This window comes from Platichthys flesus, chromosome 17 (assembly GCF_949316205.1).
Source record: "Platichthys flesus chromosome 17, fPlaFle2.1, whole genome shotgun sequence".
In the NCBI taxonomy this organism is placed as follows: Eukaryota; Metazoa; Chordata; class Actinopteri; order Pleuronectiformes; family Pleuronectidae; genus Platichthys; species Platichthys flesus.
This window is the reverse complement of record NC_084961.1, coordinates 20,391,227-20,405,245: the sequence shown is the minus strand read 5'-3', so window position 1 is coordinate 20,405,245 and position 14,019 is coordinate 20,391,227.

Sequence of the window (14,019 nt, the reverse complement as noted above, 5' to 3'; positions counted from 1 at the left end):
AGCCCCCAACGCAGTCTTAAATTACGTGCTTTATCTTATGGCTTATCATCCACCTAAAAGCCTTGAGGGTCAGAATCAAGACAGAATCAAGAGCTTGTTCCCTATGCTGTCTGTTACCATCTCTGCTGTTGCATCAGACTGAATTTGGGCTAAAAATAGAACAGGTCCATCTGCTGCCTATTCTGCAAACATCAGCAAAGAGACACTGAATGTTAAAACTCCATTTTTGGATAAAAGCGTACATATTTTGGCTCTTTTATGAAAAAAAACATGAGGGTTAAAAAGACACAGGTATTTGTGCTTAATTATTGAGCAAGTTCAAGAATCCAGAGAATTGGTTTATTTAAAGATGAAAGGAAAATTTCCAAAACAACAAACACAAGCTGACTATTTTGCCCAAAACAGCTCACACTGTACCTTTAAGTTTATTAAGAGAAATTAATTTTTTTATTTAAGTCAAACTACTTAAATACTGTACCATGGCCGTTCTTTAATAAATGATAATAAAATAAATATACAAATAAGGACCCCATATCAAACATACGCTTTAATGCTATAATTCATATTGTTTTCAATCTTTGAAATACATGAATACTGTACTGTGTACCTGAATATAAGAAGTATTTTTTACATAGTCTGGAGAGGTGTTGCTCAAATAATACATTTGCAATAGTGCAAACAAAAAAACAAGTGCACGGTTATATTGCAGGTTGCGATTTAAAAACAAGCTAAATGTGTACAACACCAATAGAGAACCACCCTCTACAGTACAATGAGCATCGTGACTTTGCCTGATGTCTGGATGTGAGTAAATATCCTGCCCTCCTCATTCCACTGGATCAGGATGGAGACATGTGATAATGATAATCCATCAGTCAGAGACCACCTGTTTGTTAATTTCGCCTGCCTTGCTCTCTGCTGCACTCTGGTGGACACTGACAGAGGCTGCACTCTGTGGAAGAGTAATGACAAAATTCCGTTCCTTCACTCAATAAAAACACTAGAGGAGAGAAACTGTGAATAAGGAAAAAAAGTCATAATCCCAAAAGCAATGATATATAATTTAACATATAAAATTATAAAAAATTATTGTTACTGGTTGAGATTGAACTAGTTTTAACCTCTAGATTCAATTTGGTTGTTTATTCAAGAATGATTCATTACATGTGATTCACTGATTATATGTTTTTATGTAAATGATTAATCAGTAAAGTTGTTCAATAATGCAGTGGAGTAAAAACAGGACCATTCAAATCTGAAATATAAAGAAACAAAGGAATGACAAATAGTAAATGTTCTGTATTTATGTAGAACGTTTCTTATCTTGATGACCACTCAATGTGCTGAACAGTACAGCTTTTGCCATTCACCCACTAAGACATAGCCTATATCCATACAGTGCATGTTTGTGCAGCACTTTCTCTATGAGAACAGCATAGCGGTCAAGCGCAATTTGGGGTATTGTATATCTTGCCCTACGACACTTCAGTATGCGGAATTGGGAAGACAGGAATTTAACCACTGGCCTTCTGTTTAAAGGATAACATTTTTGGAGCGCTTGCCCTGTGATTTATAGTTGTAGATTGTGTCCTGCAAGTTTTGCCCTGAGATGTAAATATACACTCAGGGCGTAGAAGAGGGAAGTAAGATTTTTATAGTCAATGCTTTTCATATAATTATACTCAATTAGCTTTATACTGTTCACATGTGTGACTTTTATCTAATTTTGAATGATTTACTGAACTTGTGTAATTTTCTCATACGTAGCTGGACATATAGAATTGAAGTTATCCTTCAAAATGTTTACCCTCATCAATGCTGCCAAAAACTTGATGATGTTTTCCTACACCTGACATCTATTGCACTTCTGTCCGTCCTGAGAGAGGGATCCCTCACATGTGGCTCTCTCTGAGGTTTCTACATATTTTTACCCTGTTAAAAGGGTTTTTAGTAGTTTTTCCTTATTCTTGCTGAGGGTTAAGGACAGGGGGTGTCACACCATGTTAAAGCCCTATGAGACAAATTGTGATTTGTGAATATGGGCTATACCAGTGATTCTCAAATGGGGGTACGCGTACCCCTGGGGGTACTTGAAGGTACTCCAGGGGGTACTTGAGATTTTTTTTAAATATATTTAAAATTAGCATCCATTCAAAAATCCTTGAAAAATTGTTATTTAACAAATATTCAATAAAATATAAGTGTAAGTTCATGAACTAAATTTTATATTCAGTAGGCTTTTCAATTTAATTATCCTAAAAAATCAGAGTCTCCCCCATACCGATGGTTTGACCCAACCTGGCACACGCCACCTGTCATCACCTGTCATCACCTGCCTTGAAAACTTCAACAATTAGCTCAAAAATATGTTTTGAGCTAATCTTTTATTTAAAACTAAGTTAATGATTTATTTTTTGGGAAGAAGTGTTTAGCTATAATTAAGTTCATGAGTTCAGTTTGAGAACATGTCTTTATTATGATCCCAAAAGAGGTCACTTTTTTAAGTTGATAATTATTTTGAGGTTCACAAATCTTTATTTATATTGAGATAATAATAAAAGCCTTTAGTTATTTTATATCTTTTTATTTCGAAATAGTTCAAGAGAGACCACTACAAATGAGCAATGTTATGGACATTGATGGAGTTTTAAATGTGAATGTGTCTAGTTACAAGGCTTAATAAATCACATTACATCTTTCTTTCAACCAAAAATGCTTTGCGCTGGTTAGGGGATACTCGGCAGAATTTTTTCTTCTTCGAAAAGGTTGAGAACCACTGGGCTATACAAATAAAACTTGATTGATTGATTGATTGAGTAACTGTTTTTAATCACTTCCCATTTCTGTTTGGTCTACTTATCATTTCATGGCACAGATCCAGAGGAACACCAAACAAACAAACAGGGTGAAAGTATAACCTGCTTGGTAGAGGTAATTATTGAAAGGGTGAGGAAAGCATGGCACCATGCTTGGGCCAAAATATCGCTACACCTGTTCCTGAAGGCACTTAAGGTATAACTTCCTAAAATATAAAAAAGATTAAGCAGCTCAAAATACTGCTGTTAACTACTGACAGTTATGTGTCTAATACACCATGGCATCTTTGGTAATGTGGTAATGATGTAACGGAGCATATGTCTAAGAAGGGCTTTCAAACCTTCAACACTCAGATAGTAACTGCTCCTCTCTGAGTGAAATATATTCTGCGTGAACCTCAGTCATACAGAGACACTGCTCTGCAACACAAACCAATAAATCACCACAAACATGAAGAACATTATCACATGAGTGGTATGCGTTATAGTGCACTACACTGCATATATACAAACATTTTCCCTTTCCGTGTACTACAGTGTCATACAGCTGCTGCCTTTGGAATCACAAAATACTCTGAATATTTAACCAGTTCCTGGAACGTCTATGCTACAAGCTTTGTAATGTCTCCTCTTAAAATATCTCTACCTGGATCAACTTTGTATTTAGGCAAATTAGGTTAGGAGGAAGAGCATGCTGTGTTTGTGAGAGCACTTCCACACCTCTAAAGCGTTTCCATGTGCACGTAAATAACAGCATCACATCTGCTTCCCAGAGTACACCTCAGCAGTATATACAAAGGAGGTCATCTGTGGTCACCTCCACTCTGACGCTGAGTCAGAATCAGCTCTTACAGGATTAAAGTGGAGTAGGTTACATGAACACACTTGTTACTCAATCGTCTGAGGCAAAACATAGTAATATAAAGGGAATTTTACAGAGTTTTCTCTGTCTCCAACTAGAAGGTCATGTATTCTCACTCACCATTATGTCACAGGCAAACGTGAAGAGGACATCAGCAGCCTCAAGCCCGGGAGCGCAAAAGTTCAAGTAAGAACAAACAAAACAAGAGGTTAGCAAAGTATCTGAAATGTCATGCTGATTAGATTCATATTTACAATTTGTGTGGTTGGGTTTAGAACAACTTACTAAGACAGACCAGGTTTTCTGACCTCTAGTGCAGGAGTGGGGAACTTTTTTCCTATCAAGCTGTTAATGGCTAGAAACTGCTTCTTTGGTGAAACGTCTTATGTCAGACTATAGTGATGATGTCAATTGTGATAATGACCATGACAATGATTCTGATGGTGGATTTGATTCTGATGGTAGGGATGATGATTGGGGTGGTTTTAGACAACTTGTTCAAACAAATCTGCACCTTTGGTAGCTTCAAACATAGCTTGTGATGACAGAAATGATTCCCTTACTACTCACTACATTATCTGCATTATGAAGTCATGCAACCTCTTGTATAGAGTGAACTTACAGCCAGACAATAGGTTCAGAGTAAACCATCCAAGGGGTATCCAAGTATTTGGTCTGTTCTGTAGCACACAAGTTGCTCACTTGTATGTCCACACTAGTAAAATACAAGTATAAGTGTAACAGGCACATCTGCTTTACAAGTTTACTTTACTTAGGAAGAATGAATATAATGTTAGTCAATAGCAGCCCACAAATTGTCTTCTTTTGATAAATCATATCTTTACCTTTGGCTTTAGCATTGTGGGAAATTAAGCGACAATAAACTGCAAGATTTTGCTTTATAGCAGCTCTAAGCTCTGTATTGTATAGAATGATAAGGCTGTTGATTATCTACTCGCTCTGTCTTACTGACTGTTTGACAAATAAAAAATAATTCTTGCTGGTGTTAAAGCTACAGTATGCAACACTCAGCAAAAATGAACTGTCAAGCTGCAGATCCACAGTCAATGACTCCGTTCTGCTCTGCAGCAGTCAACTGAGCTGTGATGCATTTAGTGTGTTGCCATCAGTGGAGTCGCAGTGCATCCTGATAGACAAACAATGCTCTGTGTATACATAACCTCTTTTTAGGTTTCCTTCATCATAATTAAGATAATTGATTATGTATTAGCCAATGTAAATGCTAACATTATTTTGAATGGTAAAATTGAAACACAACATGTAAATAACTACAAACAGAAAATACAGAAAAATACTTTTTCTGTTTCATTGCTGACTGTTAAACTACTTTGCTACACAATATCATATTTGTATTTCCTGAATACTGCATATCAGTCAAAGAAAATGTACATCTGTCTCCCTGTATACCTCTCTCCTTTCTCTTTTTCATCTGGTTCTCTTTCTTGTACGTACACAGCCGAGTGCATATGTGTGAACCAAATCAGAAATAAAAGAAAGCATCATTAAATACAACAGTCCATTTATATACAAATGTTTTTCAGTCAGAGACACAAGCTGGTCAAGGTTTGATCCTTAAACTTAACCAAATGCATGAATAAAAGTGGAGAGAGGCTGACATACAGTAGCTCTAGAAAAGATTCTGCCTGGACTTTGGTTGAGATACTCAAGGAGGGAAAGCTACTTGTCAGACTTGTCAGCATTGTCTTGGGTTTGTGCTTCAGGTCATTGTCATGCTGACTGGTCAGTGGTTACTGTTGCCACGGTATCAAGTTGTGTTGCTCTGGAGCAGGTTCTCCTCAAGCACCCCTCTCTGTATCTATCTGCATTCATCCTTCCCTTAGTTCTGACCAGTTCCCAGATACCATGATGCAGCCACCACCGTACTTCCCTGTGCTGATGGTATTAGCCAGGTGATGAACAGTGTCCACCAGATATAGTGATTGTAGTTAAAATGTTGTGTCAACCTCTGAAACAATACAGGAAACCCAGACTTTTAAATGTGGTCTTTTAAACATTAGATCACTGGAAAAAAAGGCTCTTTTAGTTAATGAAATAGTCTCTGATTACAACATAGATTTATTTTCCCTCACTGAGACGTGGCTGCATCCTGATGATTATGTCAGTCTAAACGAATCTACTCCCCCCAGTCATATCAATTCACAGGTTCCTAGAGAAATTGGGCGAGGAGGTGGAGTTGCTGCAATTTTTAACTCCAGTCTATCAATTAATCCTAAACCTAAACTCAGCTACAAGTCATTTGAATGTCTGGTTCTTAGTCTTCCAAGCCAATCCAGGAACCACCAACAGCCAATCATATTTGCCGTAGTTTACCGTGCTCCCAGGGCTTATACTGAATTTTTAAAGGAATTCCCTGAGTTTTTATCAAACTTAGTCCTAAAGACCGATAAAATTATTATTGTTGGTGACTTTAATATTCATGTTGATAATAATAAAGATTGCCTTAGCGTAGCATTTATTTCAATACTAGACTCTATTGGTTTCAGTCAGTGTGTGCACAAACCTACTCATTGTGGTAACCACACACTTGACCTTGTATTATCGTACGGTGTCGCAATTGAAAATTTAACAGTACTTCCGCGCAATCCAGTTCTATCAGACCATAATTTAATAACCTTTGATTTTTCAATAACTGAATATATGCCACTAATAAAAAATTCATTTTCTAGATGTCTACCTGATAGTGCTGAAGCTAAATTTAAGGAAATAATCCTAATTACATTTAAATCCGTATTAGCAGTAGATATAAACAACAAATTCTTTAAAACCCTGAGCTCCATTGAGATCGACCACCTCGTCGATAGCTCTGCAGACTCATTACGATTAACATTAGACTCAATAGCGCCGCTAAAAAAGAAAAATGTCAAACATAGTAAATTAGCTCCGTGGTATAATTCCCAGACAAATGAGTTAAAACAATTATCAAGAAAACTAAAAAGGAAGTGGCGCTCCAGCAACAATGTTGAAAACCTCATAGAATGGAAGAATAGTGTTAAAGAATATAAAAAGGCTCTCCACAAAGCAAGAGCCGCCTACTATTCAAAACTAATAGAAGAGAATAAAAACAACCCCAGGTTTCTCTTCAGCACTGTAGCCAGGCTGACAGAGAGTCACACCTCCACAGAACCCAGTATTCCTTGATCCCTAAATAGCAATATCTTTATGACCTTTTTTAATGATAAAATTCAAACTATTAGAAATAAAATCAACCATCTCCTGCCCTCAATTGGCACTAATACCCTCCCAACAACAGAGATCTCAGAAACGGCTGAGAATCCTACCCATTACTTAGACAGCTTCTCTCTGATCACCCGTGATCAGTTTACCAAATTAATCTCAGGTTCTAAACCAACAACCTGTATCTTAGATCCCATTCCTACCAAATTACTTAAAGAAATTCTGCCCCTAATTGATAGTTCATTACTTAACATTATCAATCTGTCATTATCATCAGGTTATGTACCACAGTCTTTTAAAATAGCTGTCATCAAACCCCTACTCAAAAAACCCACCCTAGACCCAGAGGTTTTAGCCAATTACAGACCAATATCTAATCTCCCCTTCATTTCTAAAATCTTAGAAAAAGTGGTAGCCAATCAGCTGTGTGAGTTTCTCCAGGAAAATAATATATATGAAGACTTTCAATCGGGGTTTAGAGCCAATCACAGTACGGCGACAGCCTTGGCAAAAGTCACTAATGACCTTTTAATAGCCTCAGATCAGGGAGTTGTGTCTGTCCTCGTTCTGCTAGATCTCAGTGCAGCATTCGACACAATTGACCATCAAATTTTATTACAAAGACTAAAACAGTTAATTAACATTAATGGAACCGCCCTTAACTGGTTTAAATCGTATTTTTCTGATCGCTCCCAATTTGTGCAAATTAATGATGAGTCATCTGTGCGCACCAAAGTTAATCATGGTGTTCCACAGGGCTCTGTGCTCGGCCCAATTTTATTCTCATTATATATGCTTCCACTAGGAAACATTATCAGGACACACTCGGTAAATTTCCACTGCTATGCGGATGACACCCAGTTATATTTGTCAATAAAACCTGAACAAAGTAATCAATTAACTAAACTTCGAACATGTCTCAAGGACATAAAAACCTGGATGACCCGCAATTTTCTCTTATTAAACTCAGACAAAACAGAGGTTATAATACTTGGCCCCAAACACCTTAGAGATGCATTATCTAATGATATAGCTGCGCTAGACGACATTGCCCTTGCTTCCAATGAAACAGTCAGGAACTTGGGAGTGATCTTCGATCCTGATTTATCCTTTAATAGTCACTTAAAACAAATTTCTAGGACCACTTTTTTCCACTTGCGTAATATTTCAAAAATTAGACATGTCCTTTCACAAAAAGATGCAGAAAAACTAGTCCACGCCTTTGTTACATCGAGACTGGACTATTGTAATTCATTATTATCAGGCTCCAGCAGGAAGTCGTTAAAGACTCTACAGCTTGTCCAAAATGCCGCAGCACGTGTCCTGACGAGAACAAATAGAAGAGAGCACATTTCTCCAATATTAGCATCGCTACACTGGCTTCCAGTTAAATCTAGAATAGAATTTAAAATTCTCCTCCTCACCTTCAAGGCCCTTAATAATATAGCGCCTTTATACCTTAAAGAGCTGTTAATACCTTATAAACTCACTAGAGCACTCCGCTCCCAGAATTCAAGCCTACTTGTCGTCCCTAAATTCTCTAAAAGTAGAGTAGGAGCCAGAGCTTTTAGCCATCAAGCCCCTCGGCTGCGGAATAATCTACCACCTTCAGTTCGGGAGGTAGTCACCATCTTTTCGTTTGAAAGTAGGCTCAAAACCTTCCTTTTTGATAAAGCTTATAGTTAGAGCTAATTAGTGCACCAGAACGTTACTTGTTCTATTTTGTGACACATGACACACAGAGCTTCTCTTTCCAGCTTCTCCTTCCTCTTCTCCATCCCTATCCCCCTTCCCCGGAATCCCTTTGCTTTATCACCCGCAGATCCAGGGCCTCTGTGGCCGCACCATGGATTACGGTTTGTGGATCGCGCACCGGGGGTCGCGGTGTTGGATCCAGTGTGGCGGATTCTGAGTCATGTGGGCTGATCGTGGTGCTGGTGGCGGACCCTGTGTCGCGTTGGCATTGGGCACGGGCGGTGGACCAGGACCGCGGTGGTGGCTTGTGATGGGTCCTCCTGGTGGGCGGCGGTGGACGGTGACTGAGGACTGGAGTAGCGTCTGGTCTGGATGGTGGATCGTGGTCTAGATGGTTGCTGAGCATGGACTGTGCTTGCAGCGGGACTGCTTGGCATGTCATGTTGGGGTTGTCCTTCGGGATGTCTACCCTCATCAATGCTGCTAGAGACTTTAATTATTGATGATGTTGTCCTGCACGTGGCATCTATTGCACTTCTGTCCGTCCTGGGAGAGGGATCCCTCACATGTGGCTCTCTCTGAGGTTTCTACATATTTTTACCCTGTTAAAAGGTTTTTTTTGTAGTTTTTCCTTACTCTTGCTGAGGGTTAAGGACAGAGGATGTCACACCCTGTTAAAGCCCTATGAGATGAATTGTAATTTGTGAATATGGGCTATACAAATAAAATTTGATTGATTGATTGATTGATCTGTCAAGAGAATCTTTTTCCTCATGCACTCTTTGAATGCCTTTTGGCAAACTTAGACCAGGCTTTAACTCAAAGTGGCTTCTGTCTAGCCACTCTACCATAACGGCCTGATTGATGGAAGGTGCTGAGATGGTTCATTCCAGAAGGTTCTCTTATCTCTGCAGAGGACTTCTATGACCATCACAGTGACTTTGGGGTTTTGAAAGATGGAAAACTCTAAGCTGAGTAATGCTGAGTCGAAATTTCTGCCATTTCACAATTATTAAGGTCACTGAGCTCCTAGAAACACTCCAAACTTTAGAAATGGTTATATACCTAATTTCATCACATAGGTCCACAGAGAGTTCCTTGAACGTCATGACTTGGTTTTTGGGGTTGAAGACTGTCTGACGTGTCGTATTTCTCAGTGCCATAACTCCATTGTTGTTCAGAAACAAGATACAAAATGAGCCACAAAATTGCATTTGGCGACATGTTATTGAATTTACCATGAAGACAATGTTAGTCCAGTAGTCTGTAACACTCACTGCAGAATGAAATGGGGATTAGATAGAGAGGCCATAATTAAAGCATCACTTCCTGTTTAATTCAAGTTAAATGACAGTGGGCAGCTGTATCAGAATTATACAGTTTTCAGATTACTGATATTTTATACTTGGTGGAAGTAAAGTAGCTGAAGCTCTGTCTGCTACCTACAAAGGGGATCATCCAAATGCCATATCAGAATTGGGCTTTCATCACAATCACCACCAAAAAATATTTCATCGACAGGATTCCTGTTCTTATATCTTTAGTGCTAACGTTTTCACAAACCGCATAATTCTCGACTCAGGATATGCCATGGACACATGCAGTGGATGGAGTTATATTCAGGTATTTATGGTATACTGGGAACCACTGTTCTGCTGACACCTCATTTCTACAGCCTCTTACAGAAATGACACTAGAATCATACTATCTGTTGTTGAAAACAAACTTAAAGCTGCATTTCCTAAAGTTGAGGTTGTTTTATTATTTTTTTACTGTTGTGCCTGACTAACACAACATTGCTTTATGAATAAGAGTAGGCTTAATTAACCAGAACAAGATAATAATACATAAACAGTAAGATTTGAAACTGTGTCACAGTGTGGTATTTGTCTCATCTCTCAATGGAATTTGGAAGTTGTTTAGCATCAAATCCTCTCCTGTCACTCATCTTTATCAGGCCAAATTAGTACAGAAAGGTTCTAGAATATTCCTCCTGCCGCCCAGAGACATTCATTTGGGCTGCCTTCAAACTACTGCAGCAGTTGCATATTTACAGTCAGATACAGCCGAATATGAAACAGCACCACATCATGGAGTTTGGTCAACAGTTACAGCACCTGAGAGCTTGACAGTTGCTCTGCACCGCTTCCCCGCTGCTATCGGTCTTTTCCATCCGCCTGTGCTGCTTGGATTCTGGGTAAAATCACCTGCAACTCATCGCAACGACAGAGAGCGGTCCGCCAGGCACCGCGGAGGAAGAGGAGGAGGAGGAGAGGCAGCCTGGGGCTCGGGAAGAGCTGCGTCAACTGCCGCTGTTAGACCGGAAACATGGACGCTGCCTCCACACGCCTGCAAATAATACAACTGTACAAACGTAAGAAAAAAACTGTGATGCAGGTGGTGGGAAATTATGGCGGTCAGCAAGAGGGAGCTCTGCAGCTGCGTATTGTCACATTTGTGCACGGTATCAGAAAGTAAAGTCAGAGGTGCAAGTGGGCAGGAAGTAGGACACACACGCGTCATGTTCATCCTACCTGATTTATCAACTCTGTCCGCACACAAGTCCAAATCGCACCAAACCTTCTCCTGGAATTCACAATACACGTGCCAAGTGTGAAGTCGATAAGATGAGCAGTTTGGGAGATATGCGTTCCATATACATTCAGCCAGGCGATTGTGGAATTCCTAAATAAGTTAAAAAAAAAAAAAAAACTCCTCATCTGCTCTCCTGCAATTTACATTCTTATCAACTGCACTCAAACCTGTGACTGTGCATTACATGATGAGAAGTGGTAATGTAGGAGTCATTCAGGCAAATGGAAACTAATTATCTGACAGCTTAAAATGTGTCGCTAACCTCAGATAAACCTGGATGCCAACCACTGACTCTAACTAGCCTTAGCTTGGCATTTAGCTTCTCCTTTGAGTGGTATCAGTGATAAACTGAGAAGCTCCAAACAGAAGGGTTAGGGGTTACAGTTGCTTGTTTCCTTAATCATGTGACACATAGCCTGTTATTGATTCACCACAGATAAAACATATAGATACCCAGCAATTGTGTTGACTGATTATTTCACTCATGATATGCCTGGAATAATGTAAAAAACAACCGAGGATTATGTTGATCTGCTTAATTGTAACTGGGAGCACCTGGCCAGTGTTCCCATGTATTTAAGACCGCGAGACCCCAGTGAACCAGTGGCTGAGCACCTCATGATTTCTTTGACAAATTCTAGTTTGTGAAACAGATTTTCTAGCACATCGACATCCTTTGTGAGAGAGATTTCAGTTTCTATATTTTAAATAGAATTCTAAACCAAGGCAATTAGTCAACTGAAATTTGTATTCTTCAACCCAGTGAAGTCTGCAATATGTGAACTTGTTTAAATGCTTTCTGAAGCCACTCTCGAACCCTAAGCTAAACAATACATTTAAAACGTGTCTACACGGGATTCACTTTTTGTTCCCTTTGAGACCATGTCATCATGATATGACTATGTACTGGATTCATGTCTCTGGCGGCATGGAGAGGAAGGCGACAGGGCGACTGCTCCCCCAGCCGCGGCACGTGCCCAGCGGTTTAACCACAAATATCGAAATAGTAAGGCAAAGTGACTTGGACAAGTCACTTTAATCTGATAACTGGTTTGGAAATAGTAACGCGTTAGATTACTCGTTACTGAAAAAAGTGGTCAAATTAGAGTAATGCGTTACTAAGTAACGTGTTACTGGCATCACTGATAGTGAGGACACTTTGAAAGCAAATTTTGACCAGTCCTGACTTTCTGGCAAACTAAGGTAAGGTTAGGTATTGGGTTGGATATTTAGTTGTGATGGTAATGGCTACAGTGAGGGGCTAGATAATGTATGTGAATGTGTGTGACTGTGTTGTGTTTAGACTGTGTCAATTTTAATCTTGATGATGTTTTCCTACACCTGACATGTGATTATATGCACCGCAGGATGATGTGCACTGTGCGGTGATGAGGTGTGCCGCAGGATGATGTGCGCCAGAGGATGATGTGCGGTGATGATGTGCGCCAGGATGATGTGCGCTGCAGGATGATGTGTGCTGCATGATGATGTGTGGTGATGATGATATGCGCCGCAGGATGATGTGAGCTGCACGATGATGTGTGGTGATGATATGCGCCGCAGGATGATGTGGGCCCCAGGATGATGTGCGCCTCAGGATGATGTGAGCCGCAGGATGATGTGCGCCCCAGGATGATGTGCGCCGCAGGATGATGTGAGCCGCAGGATGGCCCAGGATGATGTGCGCCACAGGATGATGTGCCCTGCATGATGATGTGCGGTGATGATGATAGATCATTCTGCAGCGCCCATCAAAGTGCGGTGCACATCATCCTGCTGCGCACTTCATCCTGCTGTGCACATCATCTTGCGGCGCACATCATAGAGTCGAAAGATACGCCAGAGTATCTCTTTGGATCATTTTGCCGGTCCCAAGACCGGATAAAGGAGGAGGGCTGGACGTAGAGCTAGCAGTTCCACCCCACATAACAGCCTTTTGATTAAATTTGATATTCTAACATTTAACAATACAGGACAAGCTCTAGATACAGCATTAAAGTTATTTTGAGATGTGATGGCCTACTTCAGTGGCAATACAAAAAAAAAGAATCAACAGAAGAATACGGAAGCGTATTGCATACACTTTTATTTTTATTTCTTTGGGCATTTATCTCAGAATTTCCGAAATATTATCTCAGAAAAACAGAATTATTTTGTGAAGTGCATGTAATAAGCTTCTGTAGAAGAAAGCTCATATTTAGTTCTAAACATATTTAGGGTGTTTTTTTCTCACTTTCTGTACGTCTGTAGCGACCATTACATTATGCAAAGTAGGCGATGACGTCTTTTAGCGATATCTAGCGACTTTTAGGACAGCCAATAGCTACTTTCCCTGACGAGGAGGTGGCAACACTGTGCAGGACTCCTGCGTAGGCTACTGGGAGACTGGCCGCCTGTGAGTGCGTTGGGACGGCGGAGGGGCCTACGGCAGCACTCGCTGCTCGTTGAGGACAGTAACTGCTGAACGATACGTGCTTTCACGTCAGTCTCCAAAACACCAGAAAGTATCCAATATCACCAGAAAAAGTCGCTAGATTTGTCGTTAGAAGCTTTTGACAAAAAAGTCGCCATGAGGGTTTGGAAAGTCGCCAGATTTAGCAACAAAGTCGCTAAGTTGGCAACACTGTGTGTGTGTGTGTCTCTTGAGAGAGTGAGCGGAGACCCAGCGCCTGTGTGCTGTCCGCGACACACACAACACTGTTTAGGAAGCCACTGCAGAGGGGCGGCTCTTCAGAGCCGCTGGTTGCAGACGTTAAAAGAGAAGTGGACGTTAAAACATTGGGGGCGCCACACAGTTTGATATTCACTGCTCTATACAGTGGATCCCCCCCCTTG